The 18,360-nt window shown below is 60.2% G+C and overlaps 1 protein-coding gene across 10 annotated transcripts in view; it reads right to left on the reverse strand.

Moving 5' to 3' along the window:
• LOC125451631 (activin receptor type-1-like) overlaps positions 1–18,360 on the reverse strand; it is a 57,818-nt gene that overhangs the window by 37,541 nt on the left and 1,917 nt on the right. For 5 of the 10 annotated variants that reach the window (XM_048528986.1, XM_048528981.1, XM_059645831.1 and 2 more), the window contains exon 2: positions 1,088–1,186. The exons of the other annotated variants lie outside the window; for them this stretch is intronic. The gene's annotated coding sequence lies outside the window, so the exon portion shown is untranslated. The remainder of the gene's footprint in view (positions 1–1,087; positions 1,187–18,360) is intronic. 10 annotated transcript variants of the gene reach the window in all.

The raw sequence follows: 18,360 nt of genomic DNA on the forward strand, positions 1-18,360 counted from the left end.
CTGCTTCAAGGATGACATGACTTGAAGGTCCAAGCATCGACAATCACACCTGGGAGTCACTGGCTGGCGAAAGAGGGAAAAGGCACACCACCATGACCAGTCACTACTGCAGCCTGGCAACAACAAAGCAAGAAAAAAAAACAGCCTACATTACTTGGCAGCTTCATGTGTCACTTTTGGCAGAACATGTCTCCCAAGGGTTAGTCTTTTCCAGTCAATTAGTAAAGGAGTGCCAAATGAAGACACCTCATCTAAATGGATTATTGCTGTGTGTGTTCATCACCTCTTGTAATTGGAAGGGTGCCAACACAACACAGGTCATTAAAGATGGAGATGAGCAACTCAATAGCTACTGAAATATTGTGGCACAGTTGGGGATCAAAGGCTAGATAGTTGAGATTTTGAAAATGCAATTGTAAAACTTAAAAAGGTCAAATTTACAGCACAAGGGACAGAGCAGGGTACTGGGACTAAATGAGTAACACCTTAAAAAAAGCTGGCACCAGCATGATGGGCTAAGAGGCTTTCTTCTGTGCTGCATTCAGTAACTGTTTTTGAATCAGGTAATATCAACGTTTAAATTTTTTGTAAGTTGTTCCAGAAAGGTGAAATGTAACTTTAACAGTATAATATTTGTCCACTATTCAACACACTGTTGAATGAATTTAGTAACTGTACATTTACAGTTCCGCTTCCAATTTAAAGTCCTTGATATATTCCTGGAAGGAATGTATTGGAAATTTGCTTACAGAACCAGAAATAAGAGCAAATAATGACACCCAATAATTTTACCAACATGTTTTGACCAATGGCTGCTAGCATTCTTTTCTTCCTACCAAAACACTTAGCATTCCACTCACTTCTGTGTCTGCCTCTGTGCTGCATGACTCTAACAAAGATAACAGTATTCTAAAAAGATCTTGTGCTGTTGTGTTAACACTGAGAAACGTCATCACAATGCTCTGGTTAACTAGGCTGATATATGATCTTATCTTTTAGTCAGTGGAACAGTATACACAACTGTACATGTACGGTTCAGCATAATTACACAAACTAATAAGGCTGAAAATTGATAAGCCTCCAGGACCTGATATTCCATATCCCAGTGTGATGAAGGTGGTAGTTGAAGAGATAGTCAATATACTGGCAATCATCTTCCAAAATTCTATAGATTCTGGAATTATTCCTGCAGATTAGAAACAAGCAAACACTATTTAATTAGGGAGCAAGGGAGAAAGCAGGGAACATCAGCAGTATGGGATAAATGGGCCTTTTGAATCTGATTGAGCATAGTCATTGTGGATTTGCGACTGGGAAGTTGCAGTTAATTTTGTTGAAACATTTGAGGATATCACTAACAGAATTCATAAAGGGAAGCCAAAGGATGGAGTACACTTGGATTTTCAGAAAGCTGGAGGTTGGTTAGCAAAAATCAAAGCACATGACAAGGAGGTAATGCACTGACTTGGCTTAAGAATTGGCTTACACACAGAAAACAGTGAGAATAAATGGGTTATTCTCAAGACAGGAGCCTCTGAATAGTTGGGCACTACAGGGATCAGTACTTGGCCCCCAAATGTTTACAATGCATATTAATAAACTGGACATGAGGAACAAATGTAATACTCCCAAGCTTGCACTGCTATAAAGCCAAGCAGAAATGTATGTTGTGATGGAAGTACTAAGCAGTTTCTGCAAGATTTGGACAGGCTTAATGATAGGCAAGAACATGGCAGGTAGAATTTGATATGGAAAAATGTGAGGTTGTCCATTTCATTGCTGCAGGACTGGGGATGGGCTGCACTTTTTTTTGAAACACCTTTCAGTGATCATCCATTCTTCTAGAAAACTAACAAGATTTTCAAGATTTCAATCTGAACAGCCAGCTCAGAAAGTGGCACCCTTCTCTAAAGGAAGACCAGAGGACCACGTTACATTCCAGGCAATGAACAGAAAATCTAAGTGAATGTTTAAAAGTGAGTCATGATGCTTTTTGCAGATAAGAAGGAAAAAAGCAATATATACTTAATGGTACAGTCCCAAACAGTTCACAGGAAGAGGGGACCCTGGGCATTTATGTGCATAGATCGTTGAGGGTGGCAGGACACAGTAGAGTGGTTATCAACACAAGGATATTTCAAGGCTTTCCAAATAAAGACGCGAAGCGCAAAAATTTGAATGTTATCCTAAAACTCTATGTACCTCTGGTTATGGTCACAATTGTGTCCAGATCTGGGCACAGAATTTTAGGAACCATGTGAAAGTCCTCAAAAAGCTGCAGAAGGAATTCGAGGGATGTGCAAATTTAGCCACAAAGTAAGATTGGAAAAGCTGGTGTTCTTTACCTTGAAGAAATCAAGCAGAGATTTGATAGAGGTGTATAGGATGAACATTTAGATAATGTTAGCAAAAATAGCCACTACCATTCTTGATGGTACAAGGATTAGGAAATAGTGATCTTAAGCATTGGTTAAGAGAAACAGGGCAGATTTGAGGAAGAACAAGCTGATACAACAAGCTGCAATGACTTGGAGCTCAATGCAAAGAAACAAACTGCTCACTGATGCTTAGTTTGGGTTTTGCCAGGGCCAGTCAGCTCCTGACCACATTACAGCTTGGGTTCAGAGATGGACAAAGGAGATGAACGCCAGAGAGAAAGGTGACATTTGACTTAAGTGTGGCATCAAAGAACCTTCACAGAAATGTGAACAATGGGAATCAGGGTTAGACTCATGCCTGGCACAAAGAAGTGTGGTTTTTGAAGATTAATCATTGCAGCTCCAGCACATCACTGAAGGAATTCCTCCGGATAATATCCTATGCACTAATATTTAGAACTGCTTCAGTGACATCCCTGTCATCTTATGGCTACAAGTGGGGATGTTCATTGATAATTGCAGAATGTTCAGCACTATTTGCATCTCATCAGATATTGAAGCAGTTCGTGTCAATATGCAGCAAGGCTTTATAAGCTTAGCAACATTTAGGTCACACAGGTGCCAGGCAATATCAATCTCCAGTAAGACAGAATCTAACCATCATCCTTCAATGCAAAGTGACATTATTATTACAGAATCTCCCAGTATTAACAATGCTGGGGGTCATTATTGAGCAGAAGCTGAACTGGAACAGCCTAATAAATACTGTTGCTGCAAAAGAAGGTCAAAAGCTAGGGGTTCTGCAGTGACTAACTCATCTATACCCCCGCACCTGCCAAGGTTTCTCCAAAAGCACTTTATAAACCCGTGAACTCTACTTTCTTGAAAGAGAAAGTCAGCAGATGCTTGGGAACACCACAATTTGCAACCTCTACATCATCTTTGAATTCGAACTGTATCTTCAGAGTCTTAGAATCACAGAATCCCTACAGTGTGGAAACAGGCCACTCAGCCCAACAAGTACATGCCTACCCTCCAAACAGCATCCCACCCAGACTCTCATCCCTAAACCTTGTAAACTTGCATTTTTTTTCCCCCCGTGGCCAATCCACCTAACTTACGCATCCCTGGACACTGGTCAATTTAACATGGCCAACCCACCCAACCTGCACATCTTTGGACTGTGGTAGGAAACTGGAACGCCCAGAGGAAAGCCATGCAGGGAGAATGTGGAAACTCCACATGGACAGACACCCAAAGCTGGAACTGAACTCAGGTCCCTGGTGCTGAGAGGCAGAACTGCTAACCACTGAGCCATGTGCCGCCCCATCACTAGGTCAAAATCCTGAAACCTCTCAGTACAAACAGTTTTAAGTAAATGCAGTCAGGTTTTTAAAAAAGGGAACAGGAAAAAACAATGACATCGGTACTCCCAGTACAGGCAGTTCTACTATAACGCAATAGTTGCGTTTTTGGGTGACCCTGCACTACAGAGAGTCATCATACAAAACGGCAGTTTAGGGGAAGTGCCATAGAAAATCACTATACTGGTACAGCAGAAAGTTCACGTTATCCAAACAGCATCCACTATTCATCTATTGCATTATAGCCAATTCGTGTTAATGAAACACACATCATAGCAGAACTACTTGTTTTCAAATGAAGGACATTTTGATTTCTTCAGATCTGAATGACCAAGAAACCTGACAACGCAAAGGAAATGGAACGTTCAAAGCAGGTGTTGATAACTGTCGTCCCTGCACACTTGAAATCTGACATGTTCTTGGATGATGCTGCTGCAGATAGGCTGCATTTGGTTAAAAAATAAGATGGATCCTTAAGAAATTCCAGAGCTAACGTGATGAATGTGAGAAGAGAAGAAAACGCTGGAGATTCTTTGGATAGGTAAGAATGGAACCTGGTGAAGACTGTCCCCTACAGCTGGGCAATAAAGGCAATGCTAGAGAAGGATGCTATGTCAACCATGACAAAGGTTGCAGACGGGCTGCTGGCAAAGAATTGTGCAACATGGCTACAGCTGGAATGGGTATCATTTGCAACTTTTATTAGAGTCTTTTTAGTGCTGTATCACAGACAGAAACCTGATTCTGCATTTAGGTATAGAGTGCTTTTCTTTCAAACTTGTATATGAGGTATAGAGAATAATGACAGAGTGAGACAAGAGACAGTGCATTACAACCAAGAAGAGAATTTCAAATCCGCTTGCTTTCAAAACAAAACAGTGGCTAAATTCTACTTGGCGAAGGCCCACAAACAGCAGTGTGACAACAGCCATTTATTGTACTTAGTCATGTCAAAGATAAATGATGCTCAGGAAAAGCTGAACACCTTGACTCGGCTTTAACTAGTCATTAAGAAACCGTTTGCAACAGCCATTTACATTCAACTGGCACATTTAAAACAGAAGTACTTTTAAGAGGCAAAATCAAACAAAATGGACACTCAGATGAAGGAGTTATTTAAACAGACAACCAAAGTCTTGGTCAAGGAAGAGATTTAAGAAAGTTTTTAAAAGGAGGACTTAAGAGGTATTGAAGCTGGTATAAGTGTTTCTTGAAGGAATTCCAGCCTGTGATTGTAGACTGTTCCAAAAGTAGGCTGAAGACAGGTGAAAAGGGGCAAATTACCAGTGGTAGATGAACTGAGAGTTCAGGGCCAAAGGATACAAGGTGGAGAATAGTAGGCTGAACAGGAATGTAGTGGTACAATGGAGTCTGGAGATGATAGAGGGTTTTAGCAGCAGGTTGTGGGAGGGATCTAGGTAGATGATGGGAGACAACTGTTTAAAACCTTTCTAACATCTGGGCCAGAAAAGAACATTGAGCATTCAACGGTCCTATGAAAATAGGTTAAAAGGTAGAGGAAGAGTGTCATATTGGAAAAGGTGAACAAATATAACGGAATGTTAATGAAGTCTCAAGTTCAAAGTTTGCGCAGAGAATGACATTAAGGGAGTTGGGGTTTAGTAGGTGAGGAAAAAGCAGAAAAGCAGCAGAGGCACAAAATGACGAAATGTGAGGCTGGATGAACACAGCAGGCCCAGCAGCATCTCAGGAGCACAAAAGCTGACGTTTCGGGCCTAGACCCTTCTTCAGAGAGGGGGATGGGGTGAGGATTCTGGAATAAATAGGGAGAGAGGGGGAGGCGGACCGAAGATGGAGAGAAGATAGGTGGAGAGGGAGGGAGGGGATAGGTCAGTCCAGGGAAGACAGACAGGTCAAGGAGGTGGGATGAGGTTAGTAGGTAGGAGATGGAGGTGCGGCTTGGGGTGGAAGGGATGGGTGAGAGGAAAAACAGGTTAGGGAGGCAGAGACAGGTTGGACTGGTTTTAGGATGCAGTGGGTGGGGGGAGGGGCAAGAGCTGGGCTGGTTGTGTGGTGCAGTGGGGGGAGGGGGCGAACTGGGCTGGTTTTGGGATGCAGTAGGGGAAGGGGAGATTTTGAAGCTGGCTTCCTCTACATTGGGGAAACCAAGCGGAGGCTTGGGGGCCGCTTTGCAGAACACCTCCGCTTGGTTCGCAATAAACAACTGCACCTCCCAGTCGCAAACCATTTCCACTCCCCCTCCCATTCTTTAGATGACATGTCCATCATGGGCCTCCTGCAGTACCACAATGATGCCACCCGAAGGTTGCAGGAACAGCAACTCATATTTCGCTTGGGAATCCTGCAGCCCAATAGTATCAATGTGGACTTCACCAGCTTCAAAATCTGCCCTTCCCCCACCGCATCCCAAAACCAGCCCAGTTTGTCCCCTCCCCCCACTGCACCACACAACCAGCCCAGCTCTTCCCCCACAACCCACTGCATCCCAAAACCAGTCCAACCTGTCTCTGCCTCCCTAACCTGTTCTTCCTCTCAACCATCCCTTCCTCCCACCCCAAGCCGCACCTCCATCTCCTACCTACTAACCTCATCCCACCTTCTTGACCTGTCCGTCTTCCCTGGACTGACCTATCCCCTATTCTCGTCTCCACCTATCTTCTTTTCTCTCCATCTTCGGTGCGCCTCCCCCTCTCTCCCTATTTATTCCAGAACCCTCACCCCATCCCCCTCTCTGATGAAGGGTCTAGGCCCGAAACGTCAGCTTTTGTGCTCCTGAGATGCTGCTGGGCCTGCTGTGTTCATCCAGCCTCACATTTCGTTATCTTGGATTCTCCAGCATCTGCAGTTCCCATTATCACTGAGGCACAAAATGGACAGCCTCAGCCCAAAACCTCCTTCGAACTTTTGGAAAGAAGGTGAATGACATTCCAGCAGCAATGAACAGCTTTGCCTTGGTAATATCTAGTCCTATACTCCTTGATGTGTTCAAGTCAGATTTTGTGATGGATGACTAAACCAGTTATGCCCCTGACACATTCAAAAGTACACACTTTGAAACTGAGGCAATCAAGACAGAAGCCAGATTGGGAAAAACTGACACTGATTGTCACACCTCAGAGCACTACTCAATGTTTCATTCAGATGATGACTTATATCCAACCCTCAATTTGCAGTCAGGAGGTCCTGATGCGGCCCAAATACACTAATCAGTGAAACATCTTACTATAGAACAGCAACAGAATGCTCTGGCAAAGGAGGATATAAAACAAATTTCTTTTGGAAATACCACATCAATTTAGTTTTGGTTCCGTACATACTCAGTTCAGCTTGCTCATCTTAGACAAGCACACAGTAACTAACCCTGTTGTGCCCAAGCTTGGCTAATTTTCACCCTATAGTATCCAGAGGTTAGTATTAGGTAAGGGGTCCAGACACACCAGCATCTATGCTAAGATATCTCAGCCACAAAGCTATTTTGTTCCAATTACATCAACAGGCAGATTAATCAACAATGGAGCAAGACTGTCGAAGATGAAGGTGACAGAGGAGAAAGGAAGATAGAAGTGCTGTAAAGAAGGGCCAAAGGGTCTGTTCCTGTGCTGAACCGTTTTATGCTCTGTGTGTAGAGAAGAAACAGGGCAATAATACATGCTTCAAACTGAGGGAAAAAAGCAACGGACACAATGTGGGAGATGAGCAGTTTGCTGAAGCAGAGTGTAAATTCCAGTTGGGAAAGGAAAACAACAATGGGGTTGATAAGAAGAGGAAGAAATCTATAACACAACTGATAAAGGCAAGCGTGTTCTCAACAACCATATTAATCTGACCAGCCACCCTGGCTCTGTTGTGCCCCCCACTCCACCCCAGCTTCTTTCCAATTCCCAGCAACATCCTCTGTCTCCTCAACCATACACTCTCCCCACCTCACCACAGTGTCTCTCTCTCTGCCATTGTTTATCCTCTTGGTCTCTGTCTCTACCACTCAAAGTCCCTATTTCCGTCTTGCCAGCACACCGCATAGGTCACTCTCTCCCTCCCTCTCCATTCCCCTGCAGTCCCACTTCACCCACCACAATCCCACTCCCCCAACACCCCTCCACAGTCCCTCTCCTCCCTGCGATCTCCTTTCACAGTCCCTCCCCCATCTTCTCCACCCCCACCACAGTCCATCTCTGCGCCTCTTCTCCGCCACCCGCAGTCCATCTCCCCCACCCCTTTTCCCTCCTCCATAGCAGTCGCTCTCCCCCACCTCTTCTCCACCCCCCCCAGTCACTCTCCACCACTTCGTCTCCATCCCCGCAGTCCCTCTTCTCTTCCCTCCTCTCCCCCCGCAGTCCCTCTCTTCTCCTCCCCACCGCAGTCCCTCTCCTCTCTCCCCCTCCCCACCCCCCAGCAGTCCCTCTCCTCTCTCCCCCTCCCCACCCCCCAGCAGTCCCTCTCCTCTCTCCACCTCCACCCCCCCGCAATCCCTCTCCTCTCTTCCCGTCCCCACTGCAATCCCGCTCTGCATCTCCCCGCTACAGACCCTCTCCTCTCCCCCACCACAGTCCCTCTCCTCTCCCCTCCTCCTCCCATGGTAGTCCCTCTCCTCTCTGCACCACCGCAGTCCCTCTCCCCCACCGCAGTCCCTCTCCTCTCTCTCCCCTCCTCCCCCTGCAGTCCCTCTCCTCTCTCCCCCCTCCTCCCCCCGCAGTCCCTCTCCTCTCTCTCCCCTCCTCCCCCCGCAGTCCCTCTCCTCTCTCACCCCTCCCGTCCCTCTCCTCTCTCCCCCCTCCTCCCCCTGCAGTCCCTCTCCTCTCTCCCCACTCCTCCCCCTGCAGTCCTCTCCTCTCTCCCCACTCCCTCCCCCTGCAGTCCCTCTCCTCTCTCCCCCCTCCTCCCCCTGCTGTCCCTCTCCTCTCTCCCCCCTCCCTCCCCCTGCAGTCCCTCTCCTCTCTCCCCCCTCCTCCCCCTGCAGTCCCTCTCCTCTCTCCCCCCTCCTCCCCCTGCTGTCCCTCTCCTCTCTCCCCACTCCTCCCCCTGCAGTCCTCTCCTCTCTCCCCCCTCCCTCCCCCTGCAGACCCTCTCCTCTCTCCCCCCTCCCTCCCCCGGCAGTCCCTCTCCTCTCTCGCCCCCCCTCCCCCCGCAGTCCCTCTCCCCGCCACTCCACCCCGCGAACTCCCTCCTCCAGCCCCCTCCCCGCAGGCCCTCTCCTCTCTCCCCTACCGCAGTCCCTGTCCTCTCTTCCCCCCTCCACAGTCCCTCTCCTCTCTCTCCCCGCCTCCCTCCACACCCGCCCCACCGCAGTCCCTGTCCTCTCTCCCCGCTCCTCCCCCCGCAGTCCCCCTCCTCTCCACCCCCTGCAGTCCCTCTCCTCTCCACCCCCTGCAGTCCCTCTCCTCTCCCCCCCGCCGCAGTCCCTCTCCTCTCCCCACCGCAGTCCCTCTCCTCTCCCCCCTCCCCCAACAGTCCCTCTCCTCTCCCCCCCTCCCCCAACAGTCCCTCTCCTCTCTCCCCCCGCAGACCCTCTCCTCTCTCCAGCCCCCTCCCTCCCACAGTGCCTCTCCTCTCCCCCGCCCCCCACCCCCCCACCACCACCGCCGCAGTCCCTCTCCTCTCTCCCCCCACCGGCAGTCCCTCTCCTCTCTCCCCCACCCCCCGGCAGTCCCTCTCCTCTCTCCCCCCACCGGCAGTCCCTCTCCTCTCTCCCCCCTCCCCCCGCAGTCCCTCTCCTCTCCCCCCCAACCCCGGCAGTCCCTCTACCCCCTCCCACCGCAGTCCCTCTCCTCTCTCCCCCCACCGCAGTCCCTCTCCTCTCTCACCCCAACCCGGCAGTCCCTCTCCTCTCTCCCCCCACCCTGGCAGTCCCTCTCCTCTCTCCCCCACTCCCACAACAGTCCCTCTCCTCTCCCCCCCCGCAGTCCCTCTCCTCTCTCCCCCTCCCCCCGCAGACCCTCTCCTCTCTCCAGCCCCCTCCCTCCCGCAGTCCCTCTCCTCTCTCCCCTCCTCTTCCCCCCCACCCGCAGTCCCTCTCCTCTTCCCCCCCCCGGCAGTCCCTCTCCTCTCTCCCCTCCTCTTCCGCCCCACCCGCAGTCCGTCTTCTCTTCCCCACCCCGGCAGTCCCTCTCCTCTCTCCCCCCGCAGTCCCTCTCCTCTCTCCCCCCGCAGTCCCTCTCCTTTCTCCCCCCGCAGTCCCTCGCCTTTCTCCCCCCGCTCCTCCCCCCCGGCAGTCCCTCTCCTCTCTTCCCCCCGCCCTCCCCCCGGCAGTCCCTCTCCTCTCTCCCCTCCTCCTTCCCCCGCAGTCCCTCTCCTCTTCCCCCCCTCCCGCAGTCCCTCTCCTCTTCCCCCCCCTCGTCCCCCCCGGCAGTCCCTCTCCTCTCTTCCCCGCCCCCCTCCCCCCGGCAGTCCCTCTCCTCTCTCCCCTCCTCCTTCCCCCGCAGTCCCTCTCCTCTTCCCCCCCTCCCGCAGTCCCTCTCCTCTTCCCCCCCTCCCGCAGTCCCTCTCCTCTTCCCCACCACCCCGCAGTCCCTCTCCTCTTCCCCACCACCCCGCAGTCCCTCTCCTCTTCCCCACCACCCTGCAGTCCCTCTCCTCTTCCCCCCCCGCAGTCCCTCTCCTCTTCCCCGCCCCTGCAGTCCCTCTCCTCTCTTCCTCTCCTCTCTTCCCCCCGCAGTCCCTCTCCTCTCTCCCCCCGCAGTCCCTCTCCGCTCTGCCCCCGCAGTCCCTCTCCTTTCTCCCCCCCGGCAGTCCCTCTCCTCTCTTCCCCCCGCTCCCCCTGGCAGTCCCTCTCCTCTCTCCCCTCCTCCTCCCCCCGCAGTCCCTCTCCTTTCTCCCCCCCCCTCCTCCCCCCCGGCAGTCCCTCTCCTTTCTCCCCCCCCTCCTCCCCCCGGCAGTCCCTCTCCTCTCTCTCCCCCCCCGCCCCCGGCAGTCCCTCTCCTCTCTCCCCCCCCCCTCCCCCAGGCAGTCCCTCTCCTCTCTCTCCCCGCCGACCTCCCCCCCGCAGTCCCTCTCCTCTCTCCCCGACCTCCCCCCCGCAGTCCCTCTCCTCTCTCCCCACCCCGCAGTCCCTCTCCTCTCTCCCCACCCCGCAGTCCCTCTCCTCTCTCCCCCCCGCCGCAGTCCCTCTCCTCTCTCCCCACCCCCCCGCAGTCCCTCTCCTCTCTCCCCCCCCACCGCAGTCCCTCTCCTCTCTCCCCCCACCCGCAGTCCCTCTCCTCTCTCCCCCCCCCGCAGTCCCTCTCCTCTCTCCCCCCCCTCCCCCGCAGTCCCTCTCCTCTCCCCCCACGCTCCCCCCCCCTCCCCCCCACAGTCCCTCTCCTCTCTCCCCCCCTCCCCCCCGCAGTCCCTCTCCTCTCTCCCCCCCTCCCCCCCCGCAGTCCCTCTCCTCTCTCCACCCCCCCCGCAGTCCCTCTCCTCTCTCCCCCCCTCCCCCGCCGCAGTCCCTCTCCTCTCCCCGCCCCCCTGCAGTCCCTCTCCTCTCTCCCCCCCGCAGTCCCTCTCCTCTCTCCCTCCCCCTTCCCCCCGCAGTCCCTCTCCTCTCTCCCCTCCCCCTCCCCCCCGCAGTCCCTCTCCTCTCTCCCCTCCCCCTCCCCCCCGCAGTCCCTCTCCTCTCTCCCCCCCACAGTCCCTCTCCTCTCTCCCCCCCGCAGTCCCTCTCCTCTCTCCCCTCCTCCTCCCCCCCGCAGTCCCTCTCCTCTCTCCCCCCCGCAGTCCCTCTCCTCTCTCCCCCCCGCAGTCCCTCTCCTCTCTCCCCTCCTCCTCCCCCCCGCAGTCCCTCTCCTCTCTCCCCTCCTCCTCCCCCCGGCAGTCCCTCTCCTCTCTCCCCTCCTCCTCCCCCCCGCAGTCCCTCTCCTCTCTCCCCTCCTCCTCCCCCCCGCAGTCCCTCTCCTCTCTCCCCCCCGCAGTCCCTCTCCTCTCTCCCCTCCTCCTCCCCCCCGCAGTCCCTCTCCTCTCTCCCCCCCGCAGTCCCTCTCCTCTCTCCCCTCCTCCTCCCCCCCGCAGTCCCTCTCCTCTCTCCCCTCCTCCTCCCCCCGGCAGTCCCTCTCCTCTCTCCCCTCCTCCTCCCCGCCGCAGTCCCTCTCCTCTCTCCCCCCCGCAGTCCCTCTCCTCTCTCCCCTCCTCCTCCCCCCCGCAGTCCCTCTCCTCTCTCCCCCCGGAAGTCCCTCTCCTCTCTCCCCTCCTCCTCCCCCCCGCAGTCCCTCTCCTCTCTCGCCTCCTCCTCCCCCCGGCAGTCCCTCTCCTCTCTCCCCTCCTCCTCCCCCCCGCAGTCCCTCTCCTCTCTCCCCTCCTCCTCCCCCCGGCAGTCCCTCTCCTCTCTCCCCTCCTCCTCCCCCCCGCAGTCCCTCTCCTCTCTCCCCCCCGCAGTCCCTCTCCTCTCTCCCCCCGGCAGTCCCTCTCCTCTCTCCCCTCCTCCTCCCCCCCGCAGTCCCTCTCCTCTCTCCCCTCCTCCTCCACCCGGCAGTCCCTCTCCTCTCTCCCCTCCTCCTCCCCCCCGCAGTCCCTCTCCTCTCTCCCCCCCGCAGTCCCTCTCCTCTCTCCCCTCCTCCTCCCCCCCGCAGTCCCTCTCCTCTCTCCCCTCCTCCTCCCCCCCGCAGTCCCTCTCCTCTCTCCCCTCCTCCTCCCCCCCGCAGTCCCTCTCCTCTCTCCCCTCCTCCTCCCCCCCGCAGTCCCTCTCCTCTCTCCCCTCCTCCTCCCCCCCGCAGTCCCTCTCCTCTCTCCCCTCCTCCTCCCCCCCGCAGTCCCTCTCCTCTCTCCCCTCCTCCTCCACCCCGCAGTCCCTCTCCTCCCTCCCCCCGGCAGTCCCTCTCCTCTCTTCCACCACCCCCCCCTCCCCCCCGGCGGTCCCTCTCCTCTCTTCCACCACCCCCCCCCCTCCCCCCGGCGGTCCCTCTCCTCTCTTCCACCACCCCCCCCCTCCCCCCGGCGGTCCCTCTCCTCTCTTCCACCCCCCCCCCCTCCCCCCGGCGGTCCCTCTCCTCTCTTCCACCACCACCCCCCTCCCCCCGGCGGTCCCTCTCCTCTCTTCCACCACCCCCCCCCTCCCCCCGGCGGTCCCTCTCCTCTCTTCCACCACCACCCCCCTCCCCCCGGCGGTCCCTCTCCTCTCTTCCACCACCACCCCCCTCCCCCCGGCGGTCCCTCTCCTCTCTCCCACCACCCCCCCCCTCCCCCCGGCGGTCCCTCTCCTCTCTCCCCGGCAGTCCCTCTCCTCTCTCCCACCACCCCCCCCCTCCCCCCGGCGGTCCCTCTCCTCTCTCCCCGGCAGTCCCTCTCCTCTCTCTCGCCCCCCCCCTCCCCCCCCTCTCCTCTCTCTCGCCCCCCCCCTCCCCCCCCTCTCCTCTCTCTCCCCCCTCTCCTCTCTCTCCCCCCTCTCCTCTCTCTCGCCCCCCCCCTCGCCTCCCCTCTCCTCTCTCTCTCCCCCCCACCTCTCCTCTCTCTCCCCCCCCCTCTCCTCTCTCTCCCCCCCCCCTCTCCTCTCTCTCCCCCCCCCCTCTCCTCTCTCTCCCCCCCCCCTCTCCTCTCTCTCCCCCCCCCCTCTCCTCTCTCTCCCCCCCCCTCTCCCTCCCCCCCCCTCCTCTCTCTCTCCCCCCCCCTCTCCTCTCTCTTCCCCCCCCTCTCCTCTCTCTCCCCCCCCCCTCTCCTCTCTCTCCCCCCCCCCTCTCCTCTCTCTCCCCCCCCCTCTCCTCTCTCTCCCTCTCTCTCTCTCCCCCCCTCTCCTCTCTCTCTCCCCCCCCCTCTCCTCTCCTCCCCCCCCCTCTCCCCCCCCCCCTCCTCTCTCTCCCCCCCCCCTCTCCTCTCTCTCCCCCCCCCTCTCCTCTCTCCCCCCCCCCCTCTCTCTCTCCCCCCCCCTCTCCTCTCTCTTCCCCCCCCCTCTCCTCTCTCTCCCACCCCCCTCTCCTCTCTCCCCCCCCCCTCTCCTCTCTCTCCCCCCCCCCTCTCCTCTCTCTCCCACCCCCCTCTCCTCTCTCCCCCCCCCACCCCTCTCCTCTCTCCCCCCCCCACTCCTCTCCTCTCCCCCCCCACTCCTCTCCTCTCCCCCCCCCACTCCTCTCCTCTCTCCCCCCCCACTCCTCTCCTCTCTCTCGCCCCCCCCTCCTCTCTCTCCCCCCCCCCACTCTCCTCTCTCCCCCCTACCCTCTCTCCTCTCTCCCCCCTACCCCTCTCCTCTCTCCCCCCCTACCCCTCTCCTCTCTCCCCCCCTCTCCTCTCTCCCCCCTCCCCCTCTCCTCTCTCCCCCCTCCCCCTCTCCTCTCTCCCCCCTCCCCCTCTCCTCTCTCCCCCCTCCCCTCACCCCCCACCTCTCCTCTCTCCCCCCCCCACTCACCTCTCTCTCCCCCCCCCTCCTCTCTCTCCCCCCCCCTCTCCTCTCTCCCCCCCCCACCTCTCCTCTCTCCCGCCCCCCCCTCCTCTCTCTCCCCCCACCTCTCCTCTCTCTCGCCCCCCCCTCCTCTCTCTCCCCCCCCCCCCACTCTCCTCTCTCTCCCCCCCCCACTCTCCTCTCTCCCCCCCCCACTCACTCCACTCATCTCCCCCCCCCTCCTCTCTCTCCCCCCCCCCCCACTCACCTCACTCCCCCCCCCCCACTCTCCTCCTCTCCCCCCCCCACTCTCCTCTCTCTCCCCCCCCCACTCTCCTCTCTCTCCCCCCCCCCTCTCCTCTCGCCCCCCACCCCCCTCTCCTCTCTCCCCCCCCCTCCTCCTCTCCCCCCCCCTCTCCTCTCTCTCCCCCCCCCCTCCTCTCTCTCCCCCCCCCCCCACTCTCCTCACTCTCCCCCCCCCCCACTCTCCTCTCACCCCCCCCCACTCCTCTCCTCTCTCCCCCCCCCACTCCTCTCCTCTCTCTCCCCCCCTCTCCTCTCTCTCCCCCCCCCCCTCCTCACTCTCCCCCCCCCACTCCTCACTCTCCCCCCCCCCTCTCCTCTCTCTCCCCCCCCTCTCCTCTCTCTCCCCCCCCCCTCTCCTCTCTCCCCCCACCCCCCTCTCCTCTCTCCCCCCCCCCACCCCTCTCCTCTCTCCCCCCCCCACCCCACTCCTCACTCCCCCCCCCACTCCACTCCACTCTCCCCCCCCACTCCTCCCTCTCTCTCCCCCCCCCTCCTCTCTCTCCCCCCCCCCACTCTCCTCTCTCCCCCCTACCCCTCTCTCCTCTCTCCCCCCCTACCCCTCTCCTCTCTCCCCCCCTCTCCTCTCTCCCCCCTCCCCCTCTCCTCTCTCCCCCCTCCCCCCTCTCCTCTCTCCCCCCTCCCCCTCTCCTCTCTCCCCCCCTCCCCCTCTCCTCTCTCACCCCCACCACTCCTCTCTCCCCCCCCCACTCTCCTCTCTCTCGCCCCCCCCTCCTCTCTCTCCCCCCCCTCTCCTCTCTCCCCCCCCCACCTCTCCTCTCTCCCGCCCCCCCCTCCTCTCTCTCCCCCCGCCCCCCCCTCCTCTCTCCTCCCCCCACCTCTCCTCTCTCTCGCCCCCCCCTCCTCTCTCTCCCCCCCCCCCACTCTCCTCTCTCTCCCCCCCCCCCACTCTCCTCTCTCACCCCCCCCCACTCTCCTCTCTCCCCCCCCCACTCCTCTCCTCTCTCTCGCCCCCCCCTCCTCTCTCACCCCCCCCCCCACTCTCCTCTCTCCCCCCCCCCACACTCCTCTCTCTCCCCCCCCCACTCTCCTCTCTCTCCCCCCCCCCTCTCCTCTCCCCCCACCCCCCTCTCCTCTCTCCCCCCCCCTCCTCTCTCCCCCCCCCTCTCCTCTCTCTCGCCCCCCCCCCTCTCTCTCTCCCCCCCCCCCACTCTCCTCTCTCTCCCCCCCCCACACTCCTCTCTCCCCCCCCCCACTCCTCTCCTCTCTCCCCCCCCCCACTCCTCCCTCTCTCCCCCCCCCACTCCTCTCCTCTCTCTCGCCCCCCCCTCCTCTCTCTCCCCCCCCCCCACTCTCCTCTCTCTCCCCCCCCCACTCACTCTCTCTCGCCCCCCCCCTCTCCTCTCTCCCCCCACCCCCCTCTCCTCACTCCCCCCCCCACTCCTCTCCTCTCTCCCCCCCCCACTCCTCTCCTCTCTCTCGCCCCCCCCTCCTCTCTCTCCCCCCCCCCACTCTCCTCTCTCTCCCCCCCCCACTCTCCACACTCTCCCCCCCCCCCTCTCCTCTCACCCCCCACCCCCCTCTCCTCTCTCCCCCCCTCTCCCTCTCCTCCCCCCCTCTCCTCTCTCCCCCCCCCTCCTCTCTCCCCCCCTCTCCTCACCCCCCCTCCCCCTCTCCTCTCTCCCCCCCTCCCCCTCTCCTCTCCTCACCCCCCCCCCTCTCCTCTCTCTCTCCCCCCCCCCTCTCCTCACTCACTCCCCCCCCACTCCTCTCTCACCCCCCCCACACCTCACTCTCCCCCCCCCCTCCACACTCCCCCCCCTCCACTCTCCCCCCACTCTCCTCTCTCTCCCCCCACTCTCCTCTCTCTCCCCCCCCCACTCTCCTCTCTCTCGCCCCCCCCACTCTCCTCTCTCTCCCCCCCCCTCCTCTCTCCCCACCCCCCCTCCTCCCCCTCCTCTCTCCCCACCCCCCCTCCTCCCCCTCCTCTCTCCCCACCCCCCTCCTCCCCCTCCTCTCTCCCCACCCCCCCTCCTCCCCCTCCTCTCTCCCCACCCCCCCCTCCTCCCCCTCCTCTCTCCCCCCCCCTCTCCTCCCCCTCCTCCCCCTCCTCTCCTCTCTCTCGCCCTCCCCTCCTCTCTCTCCCCCCTCCTCTCTCTCCCCCCCTCTCCTCTCTCTCGCCCTCCCCTCCTCTCTCTCCCCCCTCCTCTCTCTCCCCCCCTCTCCTCTCTCTCCCCCCTCCTCTCTCTCCCCCCCTCTCCTCTCTCTCGCCCTCCCCTCCTCTCTCTCCCCCCTCCTCTCTCTCCCCCCCTCTCCTCTCTCTCCCCCCTCCTCTCTCTCCCCCCCCTCTCCTCTCTCTCGCCCCCCCCCCTCCTCTCCCCCCCCCCCTCTCCTCCCCCCCCCCTCTCTCCCCCCCCTCCTCTCTCCCCACCCCCCCTCCTCCTCCCCCCTCCTCTCTCCCCCCCCCCTCCTCCCCCTCCTCTCTCCCCCCCCCCTCCTCCCCCTCCTCTCTCCCCCCCCCTCCTCCCCCTCTCCCTCTCCCCCCCCCCTCCTCTCTCCCCCCCCCTCCTCCCCCTCCTCCCTCTCCCCCCCCCCCCTCCTCTCTCCCCCCCCCTCCTCCCCCTCCTCTCTCCCCCCCCCCTCCCCCTCCTCTCTCCCCCCCCCCCCTCCTCTCTCCCCCCCCCCCTCCTCCCCCTCCTCCCTCTCCCCCCCCCCCTCCCCCTCCTCTCTCCCCCCCCCCCTCCCCCTCCTCTCTCCCCCCCCCCCCTCCTCCCCCTCCCCCCCCCCCCTCCTCTCTCCCCGGCAGTCCCTCTCCTCTCCCCCCCCCCCCTCTCTCCCCCCCCTCTCCTCTCTCCCCCCCAGTCCCTCTCCTCTCTCCCCCCCCTCTCCTCTCTCCGCCCCCTCTCCTCTCTCCCCCCCAGTCCCTCTCCTCTCTCCCCCCCCTCCTCTCCTCTCTCTCGCCCTCCCCTCCTCTCTCCCCACCCCCCCTCCTCCCCCTCCTCTCTCCCCACCCCCCCTCCTCCCCCTCCTCTCTCCCCCCCCTCTCCTCCCCCTCCTCCCCCTCCTCTCCTCTCTCTCGCCCTCCCCTCCTCTCTCTCCCCCCTCCTCTCTCTCCCCCCCTCTCCTCTCTCTCGCCCTCCCCTCCTCTCTCTCCCCCCTCCTCTCTCTCCCCCCCTCTCCTCTCTCTCCCCCCTCCTCTCTCTCCCCCCCTCTCCTCTCTCTCGCCCTCCCCTCCTCTCTCTCCCCCCTCCTCTCTCTCCCCCCCTCTCCTCTCTCTCGCCCTCCCCTCCTCTCTCTCCCCCCTCCTCTCTCTCCCCCCCTCTCCTCTCTCTCCCCCCTCCTCTCTCTCCCCCCCCTCTCCTCTCTCTCGCCCCCCCCCTCTCCTCTCTCTCGCCCCCCCCCCTCCTCTCCCCCCCCCTCTCCTCCCCCCCCCCCTCTCTCCCCCCCCCCCTCTCTCCCCACCCCCCCTCCTCCTCCCCCTCCTCTCTCCCCCCCCCCCTCCTCCCCCTCCTCTCTCCCCCCCCCCTCCTCCCCCTCCTCTCTCCCCCCCCCTCCTCCCCCTCCTCCCTCTCCCCCCCCCCTCCTCTCTCCCCCCCCCTCCTCCCCCTCCTCTCTCCCCCCCCCTCCCCCTCCTCTCTCCCCCCCCCCCTCCTCCCCCTCCTCCCTCCCCCCCCCCCCTCCCCCTCCTCTCTCCCCCCCCCCCTCCTCCCCCTCCTCCCTCTCCCCCCCCCCCTCCTCTCTCCCCGGCAGTCCCTCTCCTCTCCCCCCCCCCCCTCTCTCCCCCCCCTCTCCTCTCTCCCCCCCAGTCCCTCTCCTCTCTCCCCCCCCTCTCCTCTCTCCCCCCCAGTCCCTCTCCTCTCTCCCCCCCCTCCTCTCCTCTCTCCCCCCCCTCCTCTCCTCTCTCTCGCCCTCCCCTCCTCTCTCTCCCCCCTCCTCTCTCCCCACCCCCCCTCCTCCCCCTCCTCTCTCCCCCCCCCCTCCCCCTCCTCTCTCCCCCCCCCTCCCCCTCCTCTCTCCCCCCCCCCCTCCTCCCCCTCCTCTCTCCCCCCCCCCTCCTCCCTCTCCCCCCCCCCTCCTCCCTCTCCCCCCCCCCCCC

This window comes from Stegostoma tigrinum, chromosome 5 (genome assembly GCF_030684315.1).
Source record: "Stegostoma tigrinum isolate sSteTig4 chromosome 5, sSteTig4.hap1, whole genome shotgun sequence".
In the NCBI taxonomy this organism is placed as follows: Eukaryota; Metazoa; Chordata; class Chondrichthyes; order Orectolobiformes; family Stegostomatidae; genus Stegostoma; species Stegostoma tigrinum.